General features: G+C 39.1%; 1 protein-coding gene across 7 annotated transcripts in view; it reads left to right on the top strand.

The window, feature by feature from the left end:
- The window catches only part of ab (abrupt), a 222,850-nt gene that overhangs the window by 9,536 nt on the left and 188,706 nt on the right, over positions 1-24,608 (top strand). For all 7 annotated transcript variants that reach the window (XM_065227479.1, XM_065227478.1, XM_065227481.1 and 4 more), the window contains exon 2: positions 11,443-11,769. The gene's annotated coding sequence lies outside the window, so the exon portion shown is untranslated. The remainder of the gene's footprint in view (positions 1-11,442; positions 11,770-24,608) is intronic.

Below are 24,608 nucleotides of genomic sequence, written 5' to 3'. Positions count from 1 at the left end.
CGACTGGGATTGAACCCAGGCCTGCTGGGGTGAGAGGCAATCACGCTTACCACTGCACCACCGGCGCCGCTAGATAATCATGGTGAGCGACAAATTATCTCCCTACTGCTTGATAAAATATAGCTTTTGCATCACATTTGAAGTCAGTTTTCCACCAATTGACCACATTCATAATGTTTGAGGATGTTCTGGAAGAAAGTACGTGCCCTTACAGTGAGTTTAATAAGCAGATTGTTTTTATTTCAGTCAACCTACTTAGGTTGATTTTATTTCAATTAACTCTGAGTCACTATTACACATGACACTATCCTTCGTAAATTGAAGAAACTTTGTTGCTCATCGTCCAGCGAGCGCAGAATAGTGAGAGAAAATGGAGCCGCAAAGCAAGGCGAAAACCAATCTGTGTACATAATCAAGGCACCGTCGATTTTTTAAAAATAAATATGCAATCTGCAATATTATAACACATGAGATTGAACAAAAATATGTGTCTTACGTTATGGTTAACTTGCTGGAGATGATTGTCCCTTTAATAGTTCCATAGGCCATCTTCTGCTCGATCAGCTACCCAAAAAAAAGTAAACATGGAGCTTCCTATTCGATATTTTTATTGGCTTCTTGGTAAAAATACTGTGGAATTAAGCCATCATTTCTAAATTATTTAAAAATCATCGAACATTATTATGGTTTAAATTATCGAATTTATTGCGTGAGTGCGCGTGTGAGTGAATTCCAAAAAATGCCGACTTAATTTCTGGTTAGTGGCTCGGAGGTATATACAATATTTTGGTGCCCGTTCTCAAAGTCCTCTCATCCACAACATTTTTACTCTAATTTGGGAGGGTGCTGCATGAAAATTATATTTGCTTAGAATATTTTTAAAGGAGACAGAAAAATGTATTGTTAGTCAAACTTTTTCCTGCAAAAGTGCCCATGCAAGCCGTCCATATTGTAACTTTGTAAGTAATTAAATTGACTTCCCAGAAAATAAAATCTTAAAATACAATTCAAAAATGGGGTTCATTTGGAAAAATAAAGTTTTTTATGTTTTTCGGTGAAGAAAACATTTTTTTTTAATTCAGACAATTTTTCATGAGTTACGCTTTTACCAAACTGTTGTAGAAGCTGGTTTGGAAGTCAAATGTTTAATTTTATTTTTTTATGCCCCAATAGTTTAAACTATTAAAAGATAAATAACTCCTAACCCCTAGCCTACCCCAATTTTTATTTCATTCATTCAGACCAATTGATTTGTGGCTTTTGTTTAGTTTGTTTAAATTTTTATTTATCATTCAGTCCTGATAAAAACAAATAATAATGCACCAAATACATTTCCGTTCAAGCCACATAGCAATTTTTACAAAAATATTGCACTTCTGTTTTCCTGTGGATTGAACAAATACATAAGCTACAATTCACACATGTTACTGTACTTCGTTTTCCGCACTCGCAAACAGTCTTCCTAGATTTTTTGGCGTGTGTTCTACGATCTGATGAGCAGTCTTTTATACAGCTGATTATTTTCTTTTCCCATCGATGTTTTTGGCAATAATACTGTTTGCACGTTTCACATGAGAGGGTTGTAGATTTGCGACGATTGCTACATATTGCACAAGAAATACGATTTTCAGGAGGGTTTGCAGAACTCTGAGCGTCATTTTCAGCATTTTGTGAGTATCCTGGCAGATTTCGTCGTACTTCATCGATGTGCTGCAATAACATGTGCATGTCATCTTGACATTCAAGTGGTATTCCACCAGCAACAGATTTTTCGAATCTCTGAGTAACGAAATCTTCTACCATAAAATAAGATGCATATTTTATAAATAGCGTTCGTCTGCCAGAATTATTTTTGTTCCAGTCAGGATATTTGGTAATGAAAATAATGTACGAATTATACAGAGCAATATCAAGAATATCCCAAAATAATCGCACAGGCCAACGATACGTGATTCTGGCACATGACGTGTCTCTTGTGACCTGATCTAAAGTATCAACTCCTGCTTTTGAAGCATTGTAATGCAATACAATATTTGGTTTATGTTTTTCAGAGAAAGATATGCCTCGAATATGAGGATTACTGGACAGCACAAGAACAGCTTTGTGCTTTTTGGGTACGTATGAGGTTAATGTTAACCGTTTTTTGTGCCCAATTAAAGATGAATGCTCTTTGCGAGATTTTGAAGGCAAAAATGCTAACGGGATTTCTCTTTTATTTTTACGCAGAGTTCCTGTCAAGTAAGTTTTCCTCTCAAGTAGTTTTTCTGCCAAATCTACTGAGGAAAAAAAGTTGTCAACTACTACTTCTCTTCCCTGATCCAGAAAAGGTTGTACCAAGTCCATAACAACTCGACGACCTTGGTTCTCTTCTCGTATTTTAGGTTTTTTTAGAACTTTGACGGTTTTCTTTGATCGGATACACTTTTTCTTCAATTTGGTTGTGCTTCCTACTTCACTCGGCAACTGTTTACTGCTTCCTTGAGTTGTCTTTGACAATAAATGTGACCCTATAACAAGACCAGAAAGTTTCAATATATGTTACAAAAGTAGGAACACCTATTACCTGGGAAGTAAACTTGTAGATTGCAGGCGTAGGCATTTTCTGAATCTGCTGCAACCCATACTTTCAATCCATGCCGACCAGGTTTGTTTTTCATGTAAACTCCAAATTTACATCCTCCTTTGAATGGAACTAGCCTTTCATCGATTGTGATGATTTGGGATGGATTGTAGCTTTTTATACAATTGCTGACAAACTCATCATAAACCAACCGAATCGCCGCTAGCTGATCATTATTTTTGAGCAATAAACTACGATCAGTGCGACAATCAAATCGCAGATGTCTCATAATGGCTTGAAACCTACTTCTGGACATAACTGTCGGAAAAAATGCTTGGCGGAGAAAATATTCAGTAGTCCAAAGCGTTTTTATTGGTGTTTTTTGTTGTTTCTGTACACCAGCTATCATCAATAATCCAAAAAATGCCCAGACCTCTTTTTCCGTTAATTCCTTCCAGTCTTTCTCTTTGGGATCGTCGCGTCCATGTTCATTCGTATAGCGAATAATTTTTTGAATTATTCCATCAGAAATAAATAATTTAAAACAATCCATGATAGATGTAACATGCTGACTATAAGCACTCAATCCTTTATTGGGAGGTCGAACACGAAATATTTCAGAGGATGCTGGTGTTTTCGTCCATATGAATCCTGTCCAACAACATTTGATAAACTTTTTCTCAATTCATTCGATTTGCGATGACGTAGCCTTAAAACTTACCTGTTTTTGATTCGTACCACGCTTGTGAATGGCTCAGTGCTATATCCTCCAACTCTTCTTCCGCGCTAACAATGTCATTTTCTTTTGGATCCTCTTGTTCTTCCTCCCATACACTATCCACGTCAGATAAATCGATATCGGAATTGATGCCGATTTCAAAATCTTCCTCAGCTGCAGTGTCTGAATCCATTGTGAAAAAATGAATGAAGCACTTGCTAGGTCGGCAACGTCTTGTTTGAACAAGTTCGAAATGCGTACTAATTTCTTGTGCAGCGTGCTTACACATATAATAAACCATAGCTACTGTATACTGTATCCCCCCGAAGGACGCGGTAGGAACAAAATTGCACCCACCGCTTTCATTCAGTTGTTTTGTAACCAACCGATCTGATTTTTTTTTGTATGTGATCAGTGCCCACCCTAGACTAATCACATACAAAAAATCAGATCGGTTGGTTACAAAACAACTGAATGAAAGCGGTGGGTGCAACTTTGTTCCTACCGCGTTCTTCGGGGGAAGGCAGTACCCCGAAGAACGCGTTAGGAACAAAGTTGCACCCACTGCTATGCATGCATAGGGGACAACAGCCCAAAATGCACCCCGGGGCAAAACGCCCGATTTGATTTTTCATAGCTATTCCACTCTTAATTCTGGGATTTTTTGTGCCGAAATGCTAGTTTAAGTACTAAACTAGCCTTGTGGCTTGTCAAATTAATGAATTAAAACGGGAATACCATGAAAAATCGCATCGGGCGTTTTGCCCCGGGGTGCATTTTGGACTGTTGTCCCCTACATATTGCGTCTTACGAATAACGTAGAGCGAGGAAAGGGGGTTTTCAAGGACACCTTTCTATTAAGGTGATTTGTTGTGAGATCCTTTTTTTTTGTAACCACTTCGAAACTTTAAGTGCACAAATATCAGCTTCCACGACACGTACTACAATGAAACTGTTACTTCTCGTTTCTTGCACTGCAGCATACACGAAGTAGTAATTTCAGGTGAAATGAGGCATTAATTTCCGAGATTTGTGAACGTGAAAATTTTTAGTGGAATTGCTTGTAAAGCCTACGTGGCGGCCATTTGTGGACTCTACAAGGAATCGCCTTAAATAATTTGCTGTTTTCTTCTTTGTTCTGAAATTGCATGTAAAAACTCCTCGTTGATAAACCTTTTTGGTTGCGCTGTATGGGTAGGAATGCATATATGTAGAGACATTTTTTTTAATAAGTAAGGAAGAGCACTGCTTAAGCGAACCCCACACGGTAATAAATATTGTCAATACTTCTAAGTATTGACAATATTATTGATGATGTGAATACATAAATATTTTCAATATAGATATATTCACGTCAATATAATATGTATTGACAATATGATTATTGTCAATAAAAACTGTCGTGTGGGGTGCACTTTAGGCATAGGACCCATTTGCGTCGTTCACCGCTATTTCTCGACTGTTCCTCAACCAGTTGAGCTAATTTCTTGAACGTGATGTTCAACATAATCTAGTTATACTTAAACGGAAAATCAGCTCAACGAGTTGAGGGACATCCGAGACACGGCGGGGGCGACGAAAATGGGTCCTGTGCGGAAGTAGTGCTCTTCCCTATGTAATCTGCGACATGTTAATGCATTACCAGATTGATCAAAATTATATCTTATAGTCTACATTATTTATATTTCATCGGGTTTGTGCGAAACATGCATCGCACGACATGTCCAACTTTAAAAGATAAATATTCCTTTGAAAGTCCCATGGATCATACTCCTACGGCTAGTACTTGGTCAGTAGTTCAAATAGAAAAATGACTATAGTGCAATCTATTAGATAATTTTGTAGGCTACCAGGAAAAATTGCGATGGGATAAATCAATCACTTCTAACTTGTTGAAACGGCTTGTCTACCGATTCGACAGAAATTAATCCGGAATTTACGATGTGGCCACGGAACTATATGACATAATCGATTATAACATAATAAAGACAAACTAATACCCTTTCAAAAAAAACCAAAACATCGAAAATCGGTTAAAAAATGACGGAAATATTGCAAAAACAGTGAGCGACCTCCAAAAAATGTCGACTTCATTTTAGGTTTGGGGCTCCGAGGTATATAAAATGGTTCAGTGCCCGAAGAGTTAAAACCGGGAAAAAGCATGGTGGCCACTGAACCGGCAATCGCAAACAACCGGGAAAACTTCAATACATAGGGAAAATGGCTCTAATGTTGGCCTATGGATCTAAGATTGGGTCCATCGCTAAAAATCTGCTATTTATCAATTGTATCTAGATGAACGCGTCATTGGGATGGTACTAATGGATATTTTTGGTTGTTATTAAAAATTTAGTCGATTGCTGAATTTATGTATGGGCCCAAATTAGGGACACTTAGGCCGACATTACATACATTGCCGCTATATAATTTTTATTAATAAATCCGATACCTCGATAATTCCACTTAGAATTTTAAATCCAGCCCCATTATCTGGAAATGTTTTCAGAGACCAGGATCTTGACATTTGTTCTCAACTGAAGTCTCTGACTGTTGGCAATTTTTGGTAATTCTGGATGGGAATCTACATTTATGGAATCTGTGTATAGAATCTAAAACTCTAAATCTACATCTTTGAAACTTCTCTATTGATATTTTTGCACATTTCTCGAGGATTTTCTTTGGATTATTTTAAAATGTCTTCATGTCATTTTAAATAATGTTGTGCTTCTGTTCGGTAATCCATAGAAATGTTCTCCATAAAAGTCGAAATTTTTTATCAGAACACTTTAGGACTTCCCTTAAGAAATCCCTTGAAAAAAATAAATTCTCACAAGGAATTACTTTAATTTCATTCCATTAAATTGTTTACAATGCACTTGGAATATTCCTGGAAATCTAGTGATATGCCATTTTGAATTAAGAAAATTCTGAGTAAAATGTCCATAGAATTCTGTGGTGAAAGCCAAAAAAGTTTTGAGAAACAATTTTCTTGGATTTCACTGCAGAATTCTATAGAAATTTTACTCACACTTTTCTTGAAATGGTTCTTAAAATACTCATGAGGATGATCTCTTGGAATTCACTTGAAATTCTCCTTGGAATTCCGTTGGAATCTTCTTCAGAATCTCCTGGAACACTACTCCGAGTTTATTTGGAAATGTGCTCAAAATTTCCGGCCAAATCCTCCCAAACTTTTTGATATTTCTTCAAAATTCTTATAAACTAAAAACTATCTCCAAACTGGCTTAAACGTCCGCAAAGATGTTTCTTAGCAATGTTAATAACCATATTCCCTTGGAATTATTATCCATATTTCGTTGCAGAATTTCTCTTTGATTAAACGATCGATCAACATTTAAGAGATTTTCAGCCGTAAGTGATATGTAGGTGTAGTTTCAGGATTGTAGTTACATCATCATTAGCTTTGTTTATTTAATTAAATAACTTTGAATGCCTTCTAAATACTCATTGAAATTCCTTTTGAGTTTTGATTTTCTTTTGAGTTCCCTGAGAAGTATTCATAATTCCCATAATTCTCGATTACTTTTTCGTAAGGACGTATCAGCTTTTGTAAACAATGCATTTGATCGTCAGTTTGGCGCAACTGGTAGCTCACCCACGCATACTAACACCACTATCAGATAGGGGAGTTTTCCCCCTACGTGATGGTAGTGTTAACATGCGTGGGCGACCTACCAGTTACGCCAAATCGACGATCAAATGCATTGTTTACAAAAGTTGATACGTCCCTTCGAAAAAATAGTCGAGAATTGTCTCGTCAGATTAGAAGACCTTAGAATTCAGTTTACTTTTAAATTTTCTTGAAATACTACTCAAAATTACCTGAAATTTCTATTCAAATTCCATTGAAAGTCTCGCCAGAATTCCTCTATAATTCTCCTCAAAACTCAATGCTTTGGAGCAGGGCTACTGATCTTCACATCGTACGGCTCAAAATCACTCTTCTTCTCCGAACGCGTTCGAAAGAACGAAGCAAAGTAAGCATTCTCGAGCGATGCAAACGATGCTTTGATTTGAGTCTCTGTGAGTGACCAGTGAGCGAGGATTATTCCTGCTGTTCTTGCTGTCCTCCTTAAGCTGGGTTTAGACTAGGCAAGTCAAATGATCAACTCACTTGAATTCAATTGGCTTGAAAAGTTAAGCCTGGTTGAACTTTTTTCAATTCAAGTGAGTTGATCAAGTCAGTTGAATGGCATGGTTTACACTTTCAATTCGCGGTCAAGTCAGTTGAATTCAACTAACTTGATCAATTGACTTACCCTGTCTAAGCCCAGCTTTACAGTCTCGTTCAATTCACATCGTCCATATGAACTGATGTGATCGGATACAAATGTAGTTGCGTGCGATGCAAAACGATGCGAAGCGATGCGATGAGTATTCACGGTGAATATTCGCGATGAATATTCGCCGTGAATACTGTGTGGGAATGTTAACTGTAAAATGTTGAAAAAAAAGTTAAGTGCCTCTTCAGTTCCAGTAGCTTACGCATTGCTCTGAAGCATTCGTTGTGAATATTATTCGGCTGCGAATCGAATCGCTGTCGAATGTATCACCCAAGTCTTCGAGCAGAAGTAGGCAGCTGGTGAGTGACGAATGCTTGATGGCAAAATGTAGTAACTCAGCGAATGATAGCGAAGAGGAGTGGGAGCAAAAAACCGGAAAAAATGAACCATTCGTGCAGCACTGTATTTGTGCTTAACTAGCGCTACTGTTATAGCATCAAATCGCTGATGAGCAGCAGACAATGCGATGCATGACTCGTTGCCAATATCTGCATCCTTGCTTTGGAGTGTTAGTATCCTACAGTGTTGTCCAAGTCCAAGAACCATGTTTTTTTAATAATCTGAGATCTTTAAAATATGTCATATTTGAAGTTAGAAATCTCGCAAATATCAAGAATGTGAAATACTGGCGTAGCTGAACTGCACAGCAAATTAGATTTTACAAACTAAAAAAAATATTTATTTTTGTCATAGATTTCACAGCCCATTCAGTAGATACCCCTATTGCATGGATTTAGATTTTGGGCCGCCATCTTGAAGTTCAAAATGGCGGCGGATGTTAATTTTCCGCTTCTACTCATCAATAACATTCCGTTGATACCATGGATTTGTGGAAGCCATTTTAATTTCATCCGGAATGCTGACTTGAATTTCGGAATGTCTCAGACTCTATAATTTAATATATCTTCTAATCCTACGATTTTCGATGATTTTGATCTTGGTTAATATTGATTCTGGTTTAATTTGGAAATCGAAAATCACAGCTGATATCGCATATGTCAGTCTCAGAGCACTTACATCAATTTGTCTAAGTGTGTAGCTGATTTTGATTTTCTGGACATGATTTTAGCCAACACTGAATGTCTATAAAGTTTTTGAAGTTTACGATGTTTCTTGAACATCTATGAAGTTCCTTGAAAGTATAGAATGTCCCATTCACTTTTAAGAAGTTCTACAACGTTCCCTGAAATCAAATGATGTTCTCTTAACTTTTACGAATTGGTCATGATCCCTGTACTTCTGGAAATATTCAGTTTCATAATTCTTATAAGTAGCGATGAACATATGTGAAGACAGCTCGCACTTCCTGTCAGAGAAAACAGATATAATAGTGAAAATTTGTTGTGATATCTGTGTATCTTTTACGTCACACTTATTGAATGTGACTGACAAAACTGCGAGTTCGCCACCTTAACAAAAATCCTGAGTACGGCTCTGGCAGTGCCCACAAACCGAAAGTGTTAGAGCAAAAGTAAACTTTAACTCAGGAAACCGTAAGAAAGTCAAATATGTCTTTAGAACATCTTTTCTAGAAAATCATGCTGCACAGTGTTATTTAGCAAAAATTACAAAACTCAAATTCCTTCGACCTCATTTTACATTGTAATAGAAATGTTAGAATTCCTCAAACTTGCACAGCAAATATAATTGCACCTCTGCAACTTGCCAGTTCTGACAGTTTAACAACTATCCGTTGCAATTATCCACTCCTTCCCGGTGACAACCGTCAACCGGTTGCCAGAGGTTGTCACATTCTGACAATCCATGCCCATTAATTAAACACTCAACTTTTCCGTGGCACCCATTTCCCGGAGAAAACCCAAGGAAATCCAGGGAATCGTGTATTATTGATTTTGCATATTTCATCATCATCGCATCGCATGGGAAGAAGGCAGCAGGCATTTCCTTCGCTTTATGTACTGGGTACTACTTTCATTCATATGAAAACGCAGCTCGCTGTGCAAAAGAAAGAGGACGCGCACCGGGGCCAGCGATTAAGTTCAATTGATTTAATTAATTACTAATGGAATTATTTACTGGCCAGGCCATGCTGCTGACTGGCCGATATGCTGCAGTAGAGTACAGTTCAATATTCGCGCTTTCTTGCCGCGGCTGAAAGAAACGTGGCAGGGACTGCGATCGATGGGGGGACATGGTAATTGAGTTAAATTGAATTAATCGAAGGAAGCGAAATTGTGCAACTGTCCCTGCGACCGGACTCGGCAATGTACTCGCATTATTGCAATGAGATACCAACTGGCAGGAAGAAGCTTTAATTCAATTGAAGATTATGTAACGAAGAGGCTCGGAATCTTGGAAGTGATTGGCGCAAAGGCGGAAGGGGGATTGCAGTGATTTTAATTCGATTAGAAAGCCATTTAGTATGGCCATTTCGCACCGGCACCACGATATAGATGGATGGAGTCAGTCCGAACGTTGACAGCTTTGACTGATGGATGATTCAAGAAAATTCGGTCCTGTCTGGGACTAATTAATTCTATTACCCTTTCCCTGTCCGGGAAATTGCGTCCCTCGTAGATTCACCGCCGGAAAAATGGTCCCAATTGTTTCGTCAAAACAGTTCACAGTCCAGTTTACCTTGGTACGTTTGTATGGGTAATTAGAACTCTCGTGGTGGGCAATTAGGAGATGCACCCATACAGGCGAAGCACGTGGCATCGCGACTGAGAGAATAGAGCGAGAGCGAAACCGAAAGCGCGCGCCTGCAAGGTATGCCCGTTGCAAAGCATCACCGAACGGTTATTACTCTCGGTCGTCGCGTTCGGTGAGTTGTGAGTGCATAGCGAGGGGAAAGAGGGCACAGCGGAACGACGAAGTATGGCACTGGATGGATTTGGGGTATAGTTTTACTTGTTTCCTTGCCATTTTCCTCGGAAAATTCATCATCTTGCGAGACGCGCCTACTAATACTACCGTCGCACATTTATGTATATGCAGAGTAAACGATTCGGAGGAGAGTGGAAAGTCATTCCCATGCACTGACGTGCGTGGGGTGAGGGGTGTTTCGTTTCGTGCCTTGGAGGCATGCAACCACGTGGAACAGGTGCGCCCGAATGGTGTGTATTTATTTTTTTTTTTCTTCTAGAGTTATTGTTCTAACGCGCCCCTTAACGTTGACCTGAAGACGTCCCTGGCCGTCTAACCACACTATTTCCCGGCAATAAATAAAATTACCACTTACTCCAACCCCTTTTTGGGGAATTCAAGTACCATCAGGGTTGGGAACGCACCACTACAAACGTCGCTCTGTGTGCCTGAATTGCTACTACCATTACCACCCAAAAAATAGCATTTGTACACAATCATCATCATCGCCGTCGTCGTCGACAACGAGAGCCGAAAAGTACTTGCCATTGTAATTCATATAGTTACAGCGCACCGGGTTACTACGTGGGGCCGTCCGGAAGGGGAGCGCTCGTCCCGTTCTGGCAAACGATTAATGCGGTAGCGCCCTCTAGCTTGCACGTGCTGGAATGCTATGGTGGCGACATCTGCACTGACTGCCTGGTCTGACTGCTGCCGAGAGTGACGACGACGATAACAACGACGACAACTTTGGCACGGACACACCAAGAGACGGCACCGAATGAGCGAGAGTGTTCAAGTACTTGTAAAAGTACCCACCCGGCTCCCTCCCGTTCCGCTCCCTTTTGGAACCACTTCACGACGACGATTCAAGGGGGTAACCGATTAGAGAGAACGAAGGAAAAATCAATAAAACAATAACAACTATAGTGCGATAGTTTTACGGCCCACCTAACTGGCTGGGCTGCTCATTTTCGGGACCGTTTCGGGAAAATTTGCGTCATTTTAATTGTTTGGAAATTTCCCCCCGACAGGATCCAATAGCAGTCGTTCCTTTTCGAAAGAAGTGCGCTAATTTGTGTGTTCGAACAAACAAGGTACATTAAACCGACCAGCCGCACACGCACAGGTGAGACTAGAGAGGTTAGTAGGTGTGCAAGAAGAACAAACAAAGCAACCCGCAGTGCAGTGCCGAAGAAAAAAGTGAATGAAGTGATAAGCGAGAAAACGGAATTCTTTCCGGGTGACATTTGGAGAAAATACAACAACAACAACATAAATACGATTGGTGCATTTCCTGATCCCTGAAGCGGAAGCAGAAAGCGGCGAAGCCGTTCTACATTTTCCAGTTGAGTTTATCGGTAAGTGTTCATTTTCTTCTTCTTCTTCTTCTTGTCTTTGTTTATCTTGATTCATTGTTTACACATCAAATTTGACAATCGTAGTGAGCGCGGGAGCTAAGCGACAGTTGACGATTCTGTTTGGATGTGTACACTGTTAATATTTGTGTGTGACTTTTCGATTGGAGGCACGGGTGTATTGCCGAGGGGCGCCCGCCCCCATTCAGGTTGTTAAACGAAAACAACGTGGAAAAAAATTGTTTATACTCCCCCGCCGAAGTCTCCTTCCCTCCTCCGGCCGAGTGGTGTGATGTATGCACTCGGAACGCGTACAAACGCACGCTTTTTATTTAAATTGTCCTGTAGGCTGTTTGATCGTTTATCGCCACTGAGTGGGAAAATGCCGGCAGATGAATTGGATTGATGGGTGATGGAGGATGGGCGGTGACCAGACGTGGCATCCTTTGACAGGTATTTCGGATCCGTTTCCGTACCACTTCTGCGCTGTGTTCTGTACGGGTGGATCAGGAGGATTGTTACAAAATTATCCACCTTCCGTGTGCGGTACGAAGGGTTACGAACGAGCGTGGATATGCACAGTGGGTCAGAAATGCAGTTTAGATGACAAATCTGATATCTCATAAACGAAACATATCCGAGGGTTGCTACCTTGAAAGAAGTTTCTCGTTATAACTAAAACTATCTATTACCGTTAACAGATAGTTCGCAATTCATTCGCAAAGATGTCGCCGTTATCTAACTTTCTAACCCTGAAATTGTAGTATCGTTCAGATTAGCGGGGGTTCATGGTATATTTAAGTTGTCTTGCCCCTTGCCCATACCACTAGACCACCGGTGCCTTCAGCAAAAAAAACTCCCCTTCTTCACTTTATCACGTAAAACCGCATACAAAAACAATACATTCGTCAACGACAAAGCATTGGCGATCTTTAAAAAATAATTGAAACCGGTTGGATAGCATGCAAATTTGAATTATAGCAAAGACATCATATCAAGAAAACTGGCAACTTTGCCAGAATCCAAGCGACAGATACAATAGCGCTGCGCTTGAGTGAAGGTGGAAGCAACGCATAGAAAAATGAGCAAATACACAAACCTTTCTTCTGAGGATGTAATCTTTGCTATCTAATTCGTTTGAAGCATTTACCTTTGAGCGGCAGATGACACGATTGTACCTGTCTCATAGCGTCCGTATGAGAAAATGGAAGAGTTGCCAGTCTTCTTGATTGTTGTCTTCGATTATAGCTTCTTTTTGTATTATACAGAGAACTCTCTACACCTCTTTATTGTAGTAACTATCCAGTTCTAGAATTGTCGAGCTACAGAACATCAATCCCATAGAAAATCACCATCGCAGTAGCTATGATATTCTTGTTTACTATGATTCTATAAGTTGTTAACGTACATCGAGTGTAAAAGATTTAGAATCAGATAAAAAATACGTTAAGCGTAAATAATTTGTTTGAAAATATAACTTTATGAGCTTTCTATTCCTTTGGTTTGTTTTTTCCGTCGATCTTGTTTTCCGTGCTAAGCACCAATGCTACCGACGTGCCAGGAAGGCAGCTCCCAAACCTGGACCCTACCTATCGACCCATCAACTCATGAACCGGGGACCAACGGCTTTACTTCCCATCCGAAGGAAGGCGTGATCAGAGATGTTATGCCTCAGAACATCCCGGCGGCGCCGACTGGGATTGAATCCAGGCCTGCTGGGGTGAGAGGTAATCACGCTTACCACTACACCACCTGCGTCGTTAACTTTATGAGCTCTCATGAGTTAAAATTGAATCTACTTCAACTATGCTTAATTTTATCCAAGTTTTAAAAAGCGTTTATAGATTTGTTTGTTTCAGTTTCCTATAAGAAATTCCTGAAACCAGGCATGAGCCCAAATTCAGCATTTACTGCAAGGCTGCATTTCTCTCGGAATTATCGGATTTTTTGCATGTAATCTACAAGAAGAGATTACAAAACATGTATTTGTCCACTAGCGGCTCCAAGGGTGATGGGAAAGAGGGACAAGTGCCCACGTGGATACTTATCAAATGGGCGCAAAACCTCCACATGTCTTAGCATTAACAGAATATTATAAACCAAACGATACTGATACATTGTTATCTTAAAAATAAATAAAACTATCAAAGCAATACACGAAACTTGCTTTTATTGATATAACGGGCCAAGTGAAAGTCGAAGACGTGATAACAGCGATTGAACACACGACACATACTACTAATAGGCTCATTAAAGCCATACTGACTCTATGAGACAGGCACAATCGCGTCATCTGTCGTTCAAAGGTAAATGCTCAGAACGAATTCGATAGCAAAGATGCACGCAAACCACAAATCTATTACAACGAATGTTAGTTCAGTTTCCTATCATCCTCTGTTCATGAACATCGCAACGAATGTTAGAAATTGACCATGCAGGCGATGTAATGGTTTTTTGTCTTTTTTTATTTCGTGTTCTATCTACGCTTTCGACTATACCAGTAATCTTGTAGAACGACGCACATTGTAGAACATTGTAGGATGACGCACACACTTGCCTCGAATCTCTCCAGCAGAAAAAGCATACGAAGTCGAGTATGCGAGAAAATGAGCGCTTCATGTTTGCTTTTAGGCTATCCATATTCAGAAGCATGAAGAGTGCAGTGGTGAAAGCACAGATCTGATAATCGCAACGTTCGTTGTTCGAGTCTGTTCGGCAGTCTGTTTGCTATTTTTTTTTTTCGACATAAATAATTTACCTCACTAATATACTCTACATTTTTCGGTATCCAATTTTCTTGCATTGGACCGCAGCTAAGTCCATCGCATCCTCGGTTCATGCGGTCTCCACTAACATCCTCTGATGATGAATCACACATAATTGTAAGCGAATCTTACATCCCCCGGTTGGGTGTAACAACCTCAGAAGGAAGGATTTCTTCTCCTTCGCTCGACCGCAGCGCTAATGTTTTTGTCTCTTGGATTCCGGCTCAGTTGCCAGTCATCTTGATATGATGTCTTTGCTACAAGGTTGCATCGTTTATTTAGAATATTCGTTATGTATAACAGACACAGGACTGGTAGCAGGTCACTTTTTAGTGACTTGGTCACTATTTTGAAGCCAGTCACTAAAAAGTAACTTTTTACACAAAAAAGTCACTAAAGTCACTATTTCCCTAAAAATAGTCACTTAAGTCACTTTTTCACTACTAAAATAGAGTTAAATTTAAAAAATATTAACAAAATGTTTAAATTGAGTATTGAGTACTTGTCACTGAGACAGTCGACAGTAGTTTTAACAAAATATACATATCTGTTAAAAATATAAAATTTTTAACCAGGGTGACCAGTGAACCGCAAAGCTTTAGAACACCAGGAAAACTATTGGGAAATGCCTTCAATTTCGATTGAAAATCGGAGAAAATATACCTCCTTTCCCAGAAAATAAATTGTAAACCATGAGAACATTCCAAAGGTATTTGTCTGTGATAGATTTTCAAAAGTCTTTCAAGGATGATTAAGAACTTTAAAAAATCGAAAGTAAATTTTAAGAGAATTCTAAAGGATTCTAGGGATGACACCAAGATATATCAGAGGAGAATACCAAAGTACAGACTACGAAAGTTTAATGTAAAATTAAGTGTTCTGAGGACCGATTTCTCCATCTCCGCTTAAATCTTAAGCCAGGTTTACTTATATGTATAGTTAAACTTGGCTTAACACATACGAGCGTCGCTTTTGATTATTGTTTAAATTATTAAAGATCCAAAATTCAGCTCCGAAACAATTGTGGAAATAATTCCAATATAAATGAGCATTTAACGAGAGTTCTGAGAAAAATTCTATAATGATTGGATGAGGATTCTAGGTCTCTAATAAGAATTGAAGAGGTTAGTAGGAAAGGGGTGTAAGTGACTTTGATCTATTATTTTCATCGACTTTCTCTTTTGATAGTCTCACCTTTATAAACAGATTTTGCGCTATTTCTGCCACATAGTTTGATAAAGGAGGTTCTCATCTAGCATCCAGAATGGCACACGAATCAAGGAATATGTTTGCAGCTGAATTATTAACAAAAGAGAAAGTCGATGAAGAGAACCGATCAAAGTCACTTACATCCCTTTCCTTCTAACCCCCTCAATTCAAAATTAATTCTGAAATTCCAAGAGAGTAAAGAGTACGAAATAAATTCCGAGAGTTCCAATGGAATCTTATTTTAAAAGTTCAATCCCAAAGAAATTCTGAGAAAAGTTCCGTTGTGAAATTCGATTAAATTAGAGGATGAAATTTGATTTTTAGTTCCATGACATAAAAAGTTTATTTCAATATCAAACCTAATTTGAATTTTTTAAGTTACCATATAAATGGTATTTACTAGTCACTATTTGCTCACTATTTCCGTAATTTTAGTCCCTAAAGTCACTACTATTATATCGCATCAGCACTACCAGCCCTGCAGACAGTATAACGCTACTACTACTACTTTATTAAGATTTAGGTAATTCGGGCTATCATCAACCTTGGTTTACTGTTACCAATAGTGTTTTCAATTTTTGACTACTCGGGAGCTGGATTCTTTCGGGGTTTTTATGTAATTACATATTCATAATATTTATTAAAATTCAGCCGAATTCCAAAATTTCATCAATTTTGATGCACTGGAACATTTAAAGATATAAATTCACTGAGTAGGGCTGGGACCAGATTGAAGCGATTTTAATGGGGAGAGTGGAATTGCCAACTCCCTGTTGTTAACATTTCGTGAACTGAAGGTGGGCTTTTCTCCCAACTCATTGGGAAATCCTCTTGTATGATGGCTTGTTCTGTATTGGGTTGGAAAATTTCAGATGGCTGAATATTGCATTAGGTCCTAAGCAACATTGACAGATTCTTTTCGTCGACTTTCTCTTTGTACCCCCACGGCCATGTAAAGGCATTCACAGGTCTTTTCAGTACACAGATTGGGAAAGAAAAGCTTTTATCTAGCATCTAATGCGACAGATACAACAAGAAATGGTTATGTGCTCAGGTTATTAACGAAAGGGAAAGTCGATGAAAAGAATCGATCAATGTTACATAGAACCTAATGCAATGTTCAGCTTGATTTATCATTGAAAGATATTCTTCTTTCTCCCGTGGATCACGCGTAAGTGTCTCTGCTTACGGGCCCACCCTCTCTTTTTGGTCCGTTTGGATTTTCTTACGAAAACACTCCGCTGAATGCATGCAAACTACTCTTTATGCTTTCAGTTTCAATTTGACTATATTTTTACCACTGAGAAAAAGCAATCTAGCAAGGGTTTCTTGAAATGAAACACTCGCACTACATATTGTAGTTGATTTCGAGTTGCCGATAATAGAACAGCAGATTTACATGCAGTTCAAATGGAACGGTTGCCGAAGAAAAACTGGTTGCCGACAATACTCGCTCTCACTAGAGAAGATTGAAGCTTTGTAAAAGCGTTTCAAAACAGGTTTTGACAATTCTTTCGACTGAAATTGTTAGAGCAGCTGGCAGCAATAGATTGTAACCAAACCAATACTGCATATGTGTGCGTTCCTTAGAGAAAAAGGCTATAGAAAGAACGTCGCTGCTTAGGTTGCCGAGAATACGTAAATTCCCCTATTTATCAATTTTATATAGATGAACACCTCATTGGGACAGTACTAATGGATATTTTCCGTCACTATTGAAAATTTAGTCGATTGCTTCTTTTATGTATGGGCCTCAATTAGGGGCATTTTGGCCGACATTACATCCATTTCCCCTACATACTAAAAGAGTGCGATTACATTGCCGTCCCTTGGTAGAATTTTTGTATGGATGAGCTGTCAATTTATTAGTTATGTGTCAAAAAGCATAGTGATTATGGTGCTTTAAATTTCGATTTCAAAATCCAGTTCTATGGTATCTATGGGATCGAAAAAATATATCAATCTCAGAAAAACTGATTAGGACATAGCTTGATCTGAATCGAGAAAAGACATAACAAAAAAAATCCCATAACCACACGTGTATCATCTTCGGCTTTACTTCGTGAAGCAGCTTGCCAACAATTTGCTCGTTTCCTTCTACCACCCCGAGTGAGCTGTGTCGCACAAGCTACTTGTCATGAAAAAAGGAAGAAGATTATATCATTATTGCTTTCCACTTCTGACATAGCGTAATCATTCGGTTCGTTGATCGCTTGTCATTTTGTCATTTGGAGATATTTATGATTTCTTGATGATAACCGCTTTTTTTCAAAATTAAAGAACCAAATTGGGACACAGTTGAATACTATTGTGTTGGAGTGTTCGACTGTGAGTTTTTGCAATATTTTTTTTCGGCTTGGAAGTCTGGCAATCACTCATCAGAACAAATCAATTTGTTTTATTTTGTCCCTACATTATACTAGGGGAAATGTCTCTAATGTTGGCCTATGGATTTAAGATTGGGCCCATCGCTAAAAATCTGCTATTTATCAATTGTATCTAGATAAACGCGTCATTGGGACGGTACTAATGGATATTTTTGGTTGCTATTGAAAATTTAGTCGATTGCTGAATTTACATATGGGCCCAAATTAGGGACACTTAGGCCGACATTACCTGCATTTCCCCTACATTATAACAAATTAATTTGTTCTGATGAGTGATTGCCAGACTGCCAAGCCGAAACAAAATATTTAGAGTTACCAGATACGTGTTTATTTTCGGTAGATTTTTATCCGAATATACACTTTACAACTTTTAATGAACGACCCATGAAGCAGTAAATAGTTTTAACAACTTAATTGTATAATTTTCCTCAGAAAAAAAATGTCCGTATCTCTTCCGGAAACGTCTTGCTAATTTCCTGGAAGTTTCAAAGGTCTTCTTTCGAAAGATACCTTCAGCTTCTACCGACAGTTTCTTCCAAGCTTCCCTAAAAATTTCTACCATATTGTTCCTTGTTTTTATCGATTTTTGTTTTTTGCTACACTGAGGTAAATAAACTTAAGAATTTCATAAGGCTCGACTTATGAACGACACATATGAATTTCATAAGCGGGACTTACGAATGATTTTCGTCTAACATGAGGTAGCTCTTATACGCCTTTATCTATTTAAGTTCCCCAAGCGTTAAAAGACGAGTGGTCAACACACGGGCCTCGTAATCTCAACGCTCATGCTTCGGTTCCAGTCTGCTCACTTTTTATTTTTTTTGTCAACATTATTTTTCATAAGGCAAATCAATGAAATTCATACCGATTTCTTGTGGCTAAAATTCATAAATGGTTTCATCTTGAATGATTATTCTTGTGAAATTTCCTCTGAGGTTCTTTTGACTTCCCTTGGAATTGTCTTCTGACGTTCCAACCTCTCCTGAGAGATTCTTCAAAATTCTCCTAGGAATTTCTTCCGGCTTCCCTCAGAAGTCTGTTTAGCTTTCCCTGGTAGTGTCTTCCGACTTTCCCCGAATTTTACCTTCCTTCAGATTCCTCCAACTTCCAAACCCATTCTGAATCTTCCGATTTCACCTGGAAAAATCAAGACCAGTAGGAATACACTGCCGGAGGGGGAAGCAAGATGAATCTTCTGGAGACAGTCGGAAAAATGTTTGGGGAACGTTGAAAGAAATTAATGGAATAATCTTCCAATGACCGTTACAAGAATCTTTAGTGCGAAGTAAGAAACGCCTGACCGTAGAAACTTCGAAGAGAAGCCGGTAGACAGTCACTTCCATGTGGGAAATTTCCGAAGAAAGTTGAAAGAGACTTCCAGGAAAACTTGGAAGGAATTTCGGTGAGAATAAACAAGCAATGGCAGTCACAGGGACTTTTGAGGAAGCCGAAAGAAACTTTCGGAGGAATTCAGAAGAGTCTTCCATGGAAAAATGGGGTCAAATGGGGTCAGTGGGAAATCGGAAGACACTGTTTGAACGGAAAGTTTGAAGAAACTTCCGTAGAACAGAAATTTCCGGATAAAGATGAATGATTCATGGAAAAAGCTTCGGAGATGTTAGAAGAAATTTCCGTGTACAGAATCCTAAGAATCCTTCCGAAGTAGCCGGTCTAAATTTCAAAGTTGCAGTTCGATGCTTAAAACCAGTGTTGGAAAAGTTCGCGATATTTCTCGAAGTTCTCCAAGGGAAAAGTTCGTGAGTCATAGTGATTTTTTGTGAACTTTTCCATCACTGCTTAAAACTTATAATCCTTCGCGGGCCGTGCTTTGGCGAACACTTCCAACGTAAAGGTTGAACACGAAAAAATAACAACACGAAAATTTTCTAGGTGTTTAAAAATGCGGTTTATTTTTCATAGTTTAATGTAACAATAGTAGGTATTATGCATATTGTAAGACCATTGTTTCAGTCTTCCTTCTTATCATAGGCCATTGCTCAAACTTTTCTTCGTACACGGCTTATCATATTTTACACGATCCCTGTTCCTACTTGTTTGGCGATTTTCGCTGTATCACTGCTTGGTGGAATTTGAGTAGTGCCAGCTTGCTAAGTCCGGCCAGAATAGGCAATCTACCTCATGCTGCTCCAGAAAAGGCAGTAGCCACTTCCGTAGCTACTCCTTCTGGTAAATTTTCTGGTTAATTTTCTGGTTCATGGACCCAGAAGTAACAAATGTTTCGCTTTTCAGCCATCAACTACAGATTGCTTGCCAGACAAGGAACTTTTTGGGAAATTTGGACTTCTTTTTGATTTTACATTCTTCAGGGGCACTCTTCCGGTCAACCGAGGTATACAATTCCTGCTCAGGAATTTGATCGAAAACTGCCAGGAGCAGATAAACCGGGATTTTCGTTTCGAACTTGCAGGATCGAATCATGACGTGCTTGCTCCGGTGAAGCCATGATGTAAACAATGCCTACTATCAAACGCTCATACACTCTTAGCTTGATTCAGTGAAATTTTTAAAAATTTTACTCAGAAAATGCCTTAAAGGCAGCGTCCGGATTTTTTCGTGTTCAACCTGGTCGCGGATGAAAGAGAATCAAGTTAATCGATTTTTTGATCGATGAAAGCAGATATATTCAATCAAACATTAATCGAGCGCGCTGCATCATATTTTTTAACATTGGTCGATTTTTCAAAACAATATCGATCTCGTTGCCCTGATCTTAAGTTTATATTTGAGGTTATGATTTTTATAATTATTATTACTGCCAGTCCAGTTGAATCAAAGCGAACTGAAATCAAGTCCCAACAAACGCGTTACATTTTCACAATTTCCACTTCATTCGTGTTCCAAAAGCTGGCAAACAACCGGATTCGCACCAAGATAATCGGTCGCGACCTGCTATTGTGTCTATTTAAATCACCGACATATTTTGAGTTGGGTTCCAAACTTCAACCACCCAGCACTTTTAAGGCGACGAAGTCGATTGAAAGCAAAGCAAGTGCACTGGACCATTTTCGAGCGTGATTCGTCTCTGCCATCCGCCGCCATGGCTCCGCGGAGCTATTAATTAATATAATTTCCAATGACAACAATTGGTTTATGGCTAGAATCACACACACACACACTCGCACACATATACGTATCCACCCTTCAAAACGGAAAAGAGAAACTGTCGTGACTTTATTGGAAACGCGTCCGTCCCGTCGTAGTTGAGCTTTCTGTTTGCTGGCCTGCACCGACTCGGCTACCGGTATGCGGCAGCACAAGGAATTGTATCTCGGTTGAGGTTATGTTTGCTCTCGCAATTAGACTCTTTATTCCCGCTTTGTGTGTTTGAAGTTTGAAGGAAACAGCGCCACAACAGCCAGAAAGGATTGAGCACTAGATTTGAACGAACAGAAAAAAAAAGAAATGTGACCGAGCACAGGCCCTATAATTAACTTAAAGTTTCATTAGCACAATTGTTCGAAACAAGAAACTTTTAACTTTCAAGACCAAACAACAAGCGTGCACATGAACCACCTCAACTGATGTATAATGAAGCTGTCAAAATGGAACGCTCAGGGCTCGATACCTGGCACACTCTAGCAGCTACGAAGACAACAACAACGACGACGACGACGACGAAGACGACAAGTGCTTTGTGTTTGTATGGAACATAATTAATATGTCGTAAAATGTAATTAATAAAGTTTTATTACTTCCTTTTTATCAGTCATTCAACGCCGTTGATGTCGTCGCGCGCGCGATTCTGTCACACATCGTGTCACCCCTCCCTTTCTACACGCTGAATCATACACACTAACTTGAAAGTTCCCATTAATGAGTAAAATTGGTGAATTAAAGAGGCTTATAACCCGTTCACTTGACAGCCTATATCACGTAATATAGGCTGTCTTGCAATGAGTACTCATACATAGGATTTCCAGTGAAAACTAGATGTATGAGTGCTCATTGCAAGATAGCGTATATCACGTGATATACGCTGTAATGTGATCGGGGTATTAGCGCATAAATGGTTAATTTTTTACCCATTTAATGAGTTACTGATATGATTGATATTCAATAGGTAACAGTTACTCATTAATGGGTAATAGATCATCATTAATTGAGTACAAAATGTAAGCCACTCTAATTCAAAATGAGTCAAATTTTACTCATCAATGGGTACTTTCAACTAACCGTGTAGCAGGCGATAATAACAACGCAATGATGCGCCACCGTATTGGGAGTTTCAGGCAATGGCTACTATAATTGCATCTCCGTATAGGTAAATAGTAATCTAAAATAGAACTTCTTATCGCGTTAATTGTCAATCAGCTGCTGAGGTGAACTGGGTAAAAAAAAAATGGCAAACATTTCCACCCCCTTGTCTTGATCGAAGCTGCGTGTGTACATAATAAAATCGCAATTTTTATTACAATCGGCTCGGCTCGATGAAGCGATCAGCTGTCAAATCGAATTTCAATTACACACCGCACCGCACCGTGGCGCTGCTGCTGTAGGGTTCAACTGTTTTTATTGTGCTTAAATATGTTTATCGTAGGAACGAGGTGGGGGCCAGTGTCATTCCGTGGTTTTGCTTTGTGACGCTTTTCCGTGTCGCGAAAAAATTCAATCACCGTCGGCGGCGGTTGCCGTGGTGCGGGTGCCAAGAATTTTCTCATGAAAGTAAATATTTTACTTTTCCCACAACTCCGTCCGGACCGCTCTCGCTCGCTTGCTCGTTCTTTTTGGAGGTTCTTGTGAGCGGGGGCTCTTCTCGGTACTTTTACACACGTACGCTATTGTGGATATACATAAAACATTATCACATTTTACAACCCGCCATGGTATGGCGTTGGCTGAATGCGTGCTCCGAAGAATGGAGCGAGGAAAAACGGAGCGGGGTTTGTTGTGATGTGGCGAGTTCTTCTCTGCTGCTGCTGCTGATGCCGCGTCACTGTGGCAGTCAGCCAGTTGTAGTAGACTGCACGTTTGGATTTCGATGATTTTCGCGAGCGAGATGTTCGAGGGATTCTGCGTTTTGTCAAGCACGTGGCATTGGGCCCACTGTTGTTGGGACGGTGGAGATGGGGAGCAGTGAAATTATGGATACAATTGTTATCCCACTTTCAATATTGTTCGCACCATGAAGCGAATTTGTGAATGGCAATCCATGCGAGAATGGGAAATAGAGCTACCAGATGTGTTTGCCTTTCATAAATCGAGGATACCAAGTCGCAATGTTGTACTAAAAATAGGTAAATTTGAATTTGAAGATTATGACGAATGTCAACGCTTTACAACTATTCAATTAGGTTCTTTAATTATGAAAAAAAAACTCGGGATTGATACATCATCTGAAAGAGCCTCGTTTTCTGTACATAGCCATATTTTTTGTCGAACCCATAGACTATAATCTCGATTTTTTAAACAAGATTTAAAGGAAAATAATAAGTACACTGTTTGACATTAAACTAACAAATTGACATCTCGCTCCCATACAAAGTCCCACCGAGAGGTGCAAAGATGGTCATTTTTGCTAATATAATCGCACTTTTTTTTTTAAAGTTCCAATGTAACAAAATTGATGAAATTTTGGATTTCGGTTCCATTTTCAAGGCAGATTACGAATATGCATTTACCTCAATAAGTTTATTGGTTATGTAATTCATAATCAACATTAAAAATCATCGCAAAATAAGAGAAGTGTGTGTGTGACCGGTAGTAGTAGGGTAGAGCACTACTTCGTCGTAATCATCCATTTCCGTTCTATCGAGCAGAAAACATCAGTATAATCAATGATTTCACCATGCACAAATCAATAAAACATTTGTACCAATGCGTTAGTTCACAAGCTACAACACAAAGCCTATTAGCACGATGGGAAATACATAGGTGCCACAGTCGGAAGAAGTGTTAGTTTGTTTACATAAATGAACCATGCCCATTTTGTTATGGCATGTTTGCTATAAGAAATGCGCCTCGTGTTTATTAACGAATTTCACATCAAAGATTGATTAACTGAGTAGGAAATCAGTTTGGCACGGCATTTGTGACCAGCATACACCTTCCGGTAGTATGAAACAGGTCAAAAACTGTTCAAATCGGCAGATACAAATTTTTGTTTTGAATTTCTGTATAGCAAAATAGTGAACTTTTCGTGAACATTAACGGCAAAGAACTCACCAACACTGGGAGACTGTGAGTTCCTGCCTACCTGTCATTTACCATCGTGGCCTATTAGAGCGTATTGTGTGAATATTTACACTCATTGTTCTCAAAACAAAAGAAGCGCTCCTAGCAAACTCGTTTTGTCTACCTTCTTCCGTAGGACGAAGAAAATCCAATGGCGTTTCAATGCGTTTGGACGGAATTGAAACTCGTAGGACGAATTTGGAATCAAGAAGCAGTGTTAGATTTTTGACAATATCTCAAAAATGTGTGGCTCTTTTTCAAATTCAAAGGTACTTATGTTAAGGGG

Source organism: Ochlerotatus camptorhynchus, unplaced genomic scaffold (genome assembly GCF_037179485.1).
Source record: "Ochlerotatus camptorhynchus isolate MF236.1 unplaced genomic scaffold, CSIRO-AGI_Acam_v1.1 ptg000274l, whole genome shotgun sequence".
NCBI lineage: Eukaryota > Metazoa > Arthropoda > Insecta > Diptera > Culicidae > Ochlerotatus > Ochlerotatus camptorhynchus.
The sequence above is the reverse complement of the archived record's forward strand: the minus strand, read 5'-3'. Positions and strand labels throughout refer to the sequence as shown.